This window comes from Oncorhynchus clarkii, chromosome 33, assembly GCF_045791955.1.
Source record: "Oncorhynchus clarkii lewisi isolate Uvic-CL-2024 chromosome 33, UVic_Ocla_1.0, whole genome shotgun sequence".
Classification (NCBI taxonomy): Eukaryota; Metazoa; Chordata; class Actinopteri; order Salmoniformes; family Salmonidae; genus Oncorhynchus; species Oncorhynchus clarkii.
The window spans coordinates 24792250-24802428 of NC_092179.1; positions in this window are offsets into that span (position 1 = coordinate 24792250).

Here is a 10179-nt window from a genome sequence, read left to right on the forward strand (position 1 = left end):
ATCGATTCCAGCTGTGAAGGGCTTCCGAAGCCTCAGAGCTGTGCAGAACAACAACGGAAAGCAACCAAGAAGCCCTCCCGTTCGAGTAAGGGAGGGTATCTGTAAGTGTCTTTACATGGCAGATTCATGGCAGAGGTGAACACACTGTCATTGCTTGAGGGTATTCACTCCATTAGTGATCTGTTACTGATAGGCCTACAATGCAAGTGAGAGTTGAACCTCTGTTCCACAGTCACATTCTTTTACAGCAATCAGGAGAATAAATTAAAGTGAATAATTACAGCAACAAAACTGACAACAGGCGCATTGTGTACTTTGGCTGAGGATATCCTCTCTGGTTCAAAAAGATCATTAGCGATCATTATACGAGTAGATTTAGACTTAGCATGTTAGAATTAAACATGACCTTAGATTATAAAGTTTAACTTTGAAGGAAAATAGATCAATGAATCACAATGTCATAATATGCAATACCTTTGAATTTAACACCAAAAATGGCAAAATATAATGAACTTTGAATAAAGTCAGCCAAAACACAATGCCACTAGCCAAGGGCTAGTCTCTTAGAAGTTTGTGAGTTGTATAAAATAAAGTGTTTACATTTCCCATGGTTCATCACTGGTCCTGATTGGGGGGGGGGGGGGGGGGGGTCAGAAGATGACATCTCTACTTCTACATACCAGGTTTCACCAGCAGGGAGGTTATTTGGGGGCACAATAAGATAATTTGGATCCTTGTCACGGCTCTAAATAACAGACCACAAGCATTCCGTAGCGCTTATACCCCAAACCCTTGACTAATCAAGGGTGAAGGACCTCTTTTCTAACAGGTACCCGGTCCACAAGGCACCCCCCAAAAGTAGGGCTGACCCACTCCACTGGCCCACACCTCTGGACCTATGAAGACCAGGGCAGCTGCCAAAGTTCCAGTCAAAGAGTGTCATGTTTTCACATACAACCGTGATAAAGTCGTAGATCTTTGTCCAAAGTTAACTTATATAGCCACATGATTGCATAATTAAGTTAGAGTGTGATAAAAAAAGATATTTGCTGACTTTTTAACAGCGGTCTGCCTGAGAGCAATAAAGCCCCCACAGAAATGCCATGAAGTTATTGAATAGAGCCCAGTAGTATCTGTCAAACCATAAATAGATTGCATCTTCCTCACAAGCATTTCATTTTCAAGTGATTGTGAATCGTAACACCACAATCTAATAACGGTTTGAAGGGTTTCTGTGTGTGTGTGTGGGGGGGGGGGATGTTTACACCCCGATAATTGAAAGTTTGAAGGAATCAGCATAATGGTTCTGAACTCTGTAAACACATAAAATGATGCCTTCCAATCTCTATTTAATGAGCTTGTGGTGACCAGGCTTTCTTAGAGGCCCAATTCAGCCGTTTTTATATCCATTAAAATGTGCGAAAACAGCTTTTTTTGCATCAAAGAAAAAATATTTCTCAAGCAATAATTTAGCTCGGACTGTCTGGGAGTGGGGAGGGGAACTAGCTGGTATTGGCAGAGAGGTTTGGAACTCTTTATTATTAACCAATTTACCGCATGGTGATGTCACAATGGAAAGGCAAAACTTCAACCCCATGCAAACCTGCTGATTAGAAGGTCATCTGTAGATTGTATTTTCAAAATAATCCTGTAGCAACAGGAAATGTGAATTATTATATGGATTATAATTTATGGACATTTTTGTAGAGGTTGATACACTTTTTGTTAGGGTGGCAGGTGGTCTAGTGGTTAGAGCGTTGGGCCAGTAACCGAAAGGTTGTTGGATCGAATCGCTGAGCTGACAAGGTAAAAAGCTGTCGTTCCACCCCGGTACAAGGCAGTTAACCCACTGTTCCCAGGTAGGCCGTCATTTTAAATAAGAATTTGTTCTTAACGGACTTGCCTAGTTTAATAAAGTTTTTTTTTTTTAAGTGGAAATTACAAAACTTTAGAAGCCTTTTTAAACTCTAATACATTACAAGTTTGCGTTTCAAAATTCTCAGCAACATAAGAGTGATCAAGTTAAGATCCTACATCCAGGGCTGGGGAGTAACTGATTACAAAAAACTGTAACTGTAATCCGTTATATTACCAGCAAAAATACTGTCAGATATGGTACTTTCGAAAAAATAGATGATTACTTCTAGAATTACTTTTACATTCAGAAAGGATGTTTTCTCAATGACATTCAAATCAACATTGTAAGTTTGTTCTGCCTGAGTAAGTCTGATCACTAGTCAGAGAGCACTACTATGATGACACCAAATCTGTTTGATGGATCGTGGGAAATCAGCATGAATAGGCTTTTGTAGGTTATAGTCCATGCTATGTCTTCCAATGGTGTGACTGCTGTCGGCATCAAAAGATTATACAACTTCAAGAAACGCTTGGGGGTAAAGACGACAGCAGTGATGTAGCCTACGGGCAATACAGATACCACTCATTATTGATATCTAGGCTACACAGAGCATTGATGTGAATCACACTGCTGCTCTCTCATTTAGCTATTTGCACCTTACAGACTGTGGTTGTTGTGGATGGCTGTTCACAAATGTATGTGTATTTTAACCCAATATTGGTTGAATTTAAGAAGTTTAAACTGCCTATCAATCATTGTTTTTGTGACCAGGGGTGTACAGTTTCCATTACAGAAACCGTTTACCGGTTGAAAACCAAACGGAAGAAAACAGAGAAAAACTAGAGTTTCTATCAGACAAATTCAGGTCTGTTCCCTGTTTTATTCCGTTTGTTTCCATTTAACAAACGCTTTGCAATAGAATCGGCATAATGAATAAGCTCCAGTGTACAGTCAATTAAAAATGCAATCCTCCCTTCTGAACTCTCCGTGGTATTGTGGTCCATACTGTCAAAATCCAGTTTAATTTAAGAAGACTACGAGTGTGGCTTTTATTGCTCAATCTAATTTGTGCTGATTCAAAAACATAATTAATTGGCATAAACGGACACATGCTCAAACTCGTGCACTTTTGATAGATTTAAACAGCTGCAAATTATTGAGATATCAAAGTGTCACCAACAAAAACATAGACAATAGGCCTACAGCAAATGCAGCATATGGAATACATTTTTCACATGCATATAGCCCTTTTCAGTAGTACTCTATGTATGCCATAGTATGTATGCCATCTGAGGGAAGCATTTATTTTTCAACTCCAAACAGTGAGCCCAATCAGTCCTTGACAACAAAATCATAAACAACAGATTAGGCTAATTAGTCTTTTTCTTTTTGGGTTATGCTCAGGTTAAACTATTTGGCTAATCTATATTTACAAGTCCTGTTCTATCAAGGTGTACTAAATGAATTGCAATGATTGGAAATCTGACAGACTCTTGTTTCTATGTAAATATTTAGCCTAATCATATTATTATCTGTAGTAGAAAGCAATGGGTTAAAAGAAGCCTACATAACCAACCCATAAAGTACAATGTAACATCCATTCATGGCCAGCTATGTAAATTATAACATTGATTTATCCTGCAACAGATGTTGTTTAATTGGTGATATTAATTTTTGTCTTCTTCTAATGCTTGTTAAGCAGGTTGACATTTAATGGGATGAGTCATGTCCTTGAGGCAAACTGAGCGATTTACGACAGATGGGCCAGCTGCAAAGTCAAAATTGGCTATTATAAAGATTTATGAAAACAAACTTTTGTTTTTTGGTCTTAATTTAAGGTTAGGTTTAGGCATTAAGGTTTGCAGTGTGGTTAAGGTTCGGGTGTGGCTGTGCCAGTTACTAACCTGTGCCTCTTAAGGAACATTACATTACATTACTAGTAACTGTAACAGATTACATTTAGAAAGTAACCTACCCAACCCTGCCTATATCTGTAGATGTATTTCAACAAACTACATATTATTTGACATTAAAACATACTGTACCTAAGACAAACAGCTGAAAATGACATGTAGCCCAAATCATGGAAACATTTAATCCCTCAAACAATTGTTTTCTGATTAGCGTTGACGTTGGCCTCCAAATAAACAAAAGTTGTCCAGATGTGAGCTCTTTCTGGTGTTTATTCCTGTCTTGTCGATGTTGGTCAAAGGAACGGTTTGATCAACTGGACATTATTTACACCACTGATTTCCCAACATTTCAAACTTTAGTTGTGTAACTGTTAGATCAAACCCATTCCGTGTCATTAACAACTGTTTTCTACAGAAAACTTGCAGCTTTTAATTATCGTCAAATCCGTGAGAAACACACAAACACTCCACCAAAGTGATTCACTTACATTTACGCACTAAGTTAATATGACAAGCAGTTTACCGACGGCAATGAAGCTGAAACCTGAAAGAGAGATACGAGTTGAAACATTCCTGGCAGCTAAGACCACTCCTGAACAGGGAAGTCATCACAGTTCCTGGAATTAAAGACATCATGAAGCGAAGGAGAACATTGAGTTCAGGAATAGATACCATCTGAGAGCCATTACCCAGTGTTCTCTGCCTCCTCAACAGGAAAGAAACACAAACATGAATACGCCTCAGAAACGCAAGTCGTTTATTGTTCTTAAACCTTGTCTAATCAATGTTTTAGAAACAGGAATGGTCCGGAACGGTTCTTTATAACTGAGAATGTGACTGCACCTAAGGGTCTAGAGCAGGGATCATCAACAAGATTCAGCTGTGGGCAAATTTTTTATTGAGCGGATGGTCAGGGGATACCTAAGGGCCGGGCTGTTGGGGGGAACCCTGGGACAGAGGGAAGCTGAGTGGGGTGAGAGGTGAGGGGTGCAAGAAGCTTCACAGACCATTGCACCTCAAGACACTAGTGTGTGCCACTGATTGGGGTAGGAGTTCAGTCTGGCTTCAGTCTCTGCATGCCATTCAGTATGGCTACAGTCTCTGCATGCCATTCAGTCTGGCTTCCGTGTGTGATTTCCTGTTTGAGCTGTAGCATTACCATTTATCTCCAAGATGGCACCCAGCCCACCTTGTGTCTGTGGGATAATCTACATCTCCATTCAAACTGCCTGCTGTAATGCTGGGAATGGATGACATTGAAACGGCATCTCGATTTCACTGATTATCTTAGCTACATCTACAAGTGATGCGCCAAGTGTCATCCGCTGACATTGATTCGCCGGTTCATCGGCCAAACCACTAATATAGCTACCGTAAACGGTCTACGCAGCCAAACAAAGTTGCTTCAAGTTCAAACCTTGAAGGGAATTGTGGAGAAGTGGAAGGGAGGAGTATAGAGAACAAACCATAGATGCTGTCAGGAGGTCATTGAAAGGATCTGACTACAAATTAGTCTGTGGGTTCATGGTAATGTGAGGCCTTCATCAGAAGAGAAGAGGCTCCAGATTACAGTGGTATTAGAGAGGCCAGGAAGGCAGCGTCATATACTCTGATCTTCATTGAGCCATCTATACTGATGACATAAGGGAAAGACTGCACAACACCAAGTGTCTAATGTCAGATTCCTGTCCTGTCGTAGATCCGTCTTTATATTGAAAATGTCCAAAGAGCAAACTTGCAAAGGTATCTTGTAATGTAAATGTTCCATTGTGATTTCCTGAATCAACTTGATTTGAATTTCAATTGAAGTTCATGTGGTTTATAGAGCGTAGTACAATACTTGATGCAACTTTTAGCAGACTGTATCCCTGCAACAGATGAGTAAAAAAACGACAAAGTATGTTCATTGATCAAGGCATGTGCCGAAAATCAGCAGACTACCCCCATTCATTCTCCAAGGACACACAACCCTGGTGAAAGTTTTGCCCTCCTCCTCCACCCTCAAGGCAGTCGATTTAAAACCAGGAGGGCACAAGTGGTAAAACAATCAGCTATAAGTGAGAGGGAGTGGTGGTAGGGGAGGGGAGGGGAGGGGAGGGGGGGGAGGGGGAGAAAGGGGGAGGCGAGCGTGGTCTGTTCTGCTTAAACAAACGAGGGTTATTAGCACTTCCAGAGGGAGCACGGCAGGGGGGCCGAAGTTTAGGAGTTTGATCTCAGTGAGTGTGTCTGAAGCCATGGAACCCGGGGGCACACACAAACCATGGGGAGGGCACAAATGGTAGAGTGATCACAGGGCAACCAAAGGCCTTGTATAAAAGGCCAAATGGTAGAGTGATCACAGGGCTACCGAAGGCCTCGTATAAAAGGGGTCAGGTGGCTTTTTCTATCTCTGCCAAATGAGCCTGGGGAAAGTGACGTGATGTACCAAAGAAGGGCTCTCTGTGATTGACAGACTCTGAAGAGGGTAGTGGGGAGGTTAGGGTTAATGCTATTCCATTAACTCCCTTACTGAGCACGTCTAAACAAAAGAACAATAAAAGGAGAGAACAGCCCGGTCTCTTTTTCTCTGAGGTAGGAGGATATAAAAAATATTGGACGTTTTATCTGACGGAGATAAACTGTCAGTTTTAATGGGCGGTGGTGTAAGAGCCCTGTCCAATGATCAACACAAGGGAGCCAATTAAAAAGCAGACTCTGGCAGCCGAATGCATTACTCTGACCCTTCTGCGAGGCTGGAAACAACAGAAACCGTTGGGGTTTTTGGTACAGAACTCAACCCACCCCCCTCCATCATCCCATCAGATGGAGGGAGAGCGCACTATGACAAGGTCACTCTAAGGGAGGAAGTTTCCTCTCCTTGAGATAACACACTTCAAATGAGACTACATTCCTCTCTTCCGTTCTGTCCATCTCCACTGTATAGATCAAAGCTTCAGACAGTGTTTACAGTCTTTACTTGAGTTTGTCTTCTTTCTCCAGGTTTAGCTTAGTTTTTCTCCCACTAATTGGAGGGAAGACTCTGGGAGGAAGATAGCTGGAACTAGAGGAGGTCAGAGATATCCTACTCTTTTATTCGATGCTTTGAAATGGATTCCGAAGAACAATCCCGGTTTCCCTGGAGACAGAGAGGGGTACTGAAAGCTGCCAGGTGACCGTGATGAAGCAAGGAGGACTCTGCCAATTGAGAAGCGTTAAAAACACAGAGCATGCAGATATAAAGACTAGCACATGGGACCAGTGATTACTTGTTATACAATCAGTCTCAAAATAAGAATAGACCAGGTTAACTAACAGACTGTGCATCCTGGAAAATATGTAACATGTAGGCCCTATTATATTTTATTGGGACATGCTGCATGAGCATAGGCATTCATATAGTGCTCATAGAACATTTACAATTTCCTATTCTTTACAAAAAATATCCCAGACAACTCAGCGTGCTATATGGACGGACATCAATATCAATCTAAAAATCGCATTGCATGTAACCGGCTTAGGTTGTAATGTTTCCACATCATAGTAGAAACATTGATGGACTTGGTGACAGAGATAGTGAGTGGTGCATGTCAGAGATGTTTGAGTGTATCCACCCGACCCTGCATCGTAACCGCCAGAGAGCTGGGTGAGGCCAGCTGGAAATAGCAGTCCTCAACGAGGCTTCGGAGTCTCCTCATTTTACACTCATATGACCGACATTTCCACCCGACTCACATTCAGTGTTTTAATATACTCACCGAAAACAAATAAAAGTTAAATGAGGCTTTGAGGGTCATAGCTGTCATTCCTTGTCGGTGTTTTATCATAAGCTGCTGTAGTTAGTCATCCTTGTCTCCGAGGTGGGTTGAGTCACCACGTTGCTCCTTTTCATCAAGCGTCGCTGTTTTCGAACGGAGAAATCAGACGGTTCTTCTATCATCCCCTCCCCGGACTTCCAGCAGCATGCTACATCTGTCGAGCAGCCTGCCAAACATCCTCAAGACTGATTACATGTCACATCTGTACCATTCACAATAACTGTAATTCTTCTGTTTGAAGCAGCCTATCGAAAACACATGTCTGTCATTCACCCTTAGGACACGGGGGAAAACAATGCCATAGTTGGAGAGAGTTATGTCTTGTTGCCGATGGACTAGGAGATGTTGGCCCAAATGTGGCATTACTGAACATTAAATTAACGCAGATCTTAGGACGTTTACTTAACACCCTTTTCAGCCAGTCACAACCCTATGGGTTTCCCAGAGGGTGCCTTTCCGAAGAAGCTAAAAGTAGTATCCCAGATCACAGGTCAAGAGTCGGGGGTTCAAAGGGTCGCTGCCAGTCAACACATCAATTGGACACATTCTCTGCCCGACGTCTTTCTTAAGGTGTTATGAGTTATGGCCTCAGTCCTCAACAGTGGAAGTTCAAGCACAGTTCACACGTGGCCCATTGTCGTTGGTAGAACATACTGTATAAAGGCAGAGTAAACATGTCAAGAAGCCTCTCGCTTATCACTCGAAAACAAAAATCAGCTGAAGAAATGAAAGAAATGTGGATGTTTAGCAAACACGCTAGAGCAATGCTTTACTGTGGTCAAGTCAGACTCATAGACTTCGATAGACATCGTCTCATTATGGCATCTGTGAGAGCATGTGCAGTGCCATTGAGGACATCTCCATTTTGAAGTAGTGCATTTTCTTCTTCTACTATTTCTATGAGTTGACAAACAAACTGAAAGGGTGCATACTGCACCTAGAGTGTGTTGTTTTAACAGGTATAAAGCCAAGGTTTGCAATTTAAGCCAAGATTTGCGATTCACAACCTGCAGTTGTGGAATGTTTGCTCACAAGTATAATTAATTGGCTGATCCCCCCCCCCCCCCCCCCCCCCCGATGCCCGGATGGAATCATGTGATCCTTCCTTAACCAATAGGAAGTCCCATCCAGTTGACTACTTCCTGCTAAAACAGGCTTTTAGGCACTAGAGTCCTCCATCTATATCTATGGTCAGACTTCAGTGGTCCAAGCCTGAGTGACTAACCTTCCAATGCCATTGAAAGCACAGCCTTGTTATTGGCCACAGCTTGTTGAATGAAGACATTTGGGAAGGTATTATTGCTCATAAGGATTAAGGCTAGTTGATCATACAAATAAATAGTGTTTGGGCGTGGTGAGAACTTCCTTACCGCACACTATTCTGGGACTGGCATGAGCCTGTCTGCAGACGGAGTCATCTTTCCAGTCGGGAGAATGTCAGTGCGGCTGCCTGGATTCCTTCCCCTGGTTCTGGGGGTTTGACCTTTGCTCCAGTCTCAGGCCCACCTCCAAGATGGCGCCCGAGGGAGTCGTGACCGGCAGATGAGACGGAGGGAAAGGGGCTGGTTCTCATCAGTCACATTCACCTGTGGTGAAGGCCTTTTAGACAGGGATCCGTTACGCTGTCTGTTAGTAAGGCTGGAAGACTCATTTGCACTTTTCAGTGTTCAGACCCTTTTCCCATTACAACCTCTAAGGCCCGTTTCAGAAAGTGTCCTTAGTCCTGACCACCTAGCCAGTTGTGTAGATCTGAAGGGTCGGATAGGTGTAAGGAATGTGGCAACAAATGCAGTATCAGAAGACAAGGTGAGGTTAACTATATTTCTAAAATATGATGAATAAAGGGGTTGAGGGGAGTTCATGGACAAGGCCTTTCTCTTCCCTTCTTACTGCTTCTCTCCTACACAGTCTCCCCAATCTTTTCATCGCTCACTACCTCTCCCCCTGCCTCTTCCTCTACCTACCCTGCTCTCTCTATTTCTCCCCCACCTACTCTGTGTGTGTCTCTCTCTCTCTCACGGTGTAGTGCCTGAAATCTCTCCATCACTGAGAGGCACTGGAATCAGACAGCTTCTAGAGCAGGTGGTAATTAAACAACTCAAGCCTCTGGTAATTACCTCATGCCGGGCCTGATTACCCCATTCTCAGGGTAATTACTGCCTATGAGGGGGGTTACTGTATAAAGGCCCCTCCCTAAGAGTGAAGGGGGAGGTGGGGGACAGTGTGGGAGTTGTCTGAGGCAGTAATGGTGTCATTGGGTAAATGAGCAGGTACATTAGCACTGGGAGAGATAGTTGGTCTCTGAAAGGATGAGATTACAGCTCTGTGCAGGAAATGACCCATTAGTGTCAATTTGCCCCGATAGGGGAGCAGGGAGAGCTGGAAAGCGGGGAGCAGGGAGCGAGAAGGAGAGGTAGGATGGTGGAGTTAATGTCCCCCTCATGTAGTCGCAGGTTGAGGTTTATTGGGATTAGTCTTGTCCTGGAGGCAGAACTGAGCGATTTCCGTAGATGGGCCAGCTGCGAAGTCAAAATTGTCTATATTGTTTTAAAAAATCATGAAAACAGAAATGAGCTTTTTGGTCTTAGTTTAAGTTTAGGGTTAGGTATTAGGG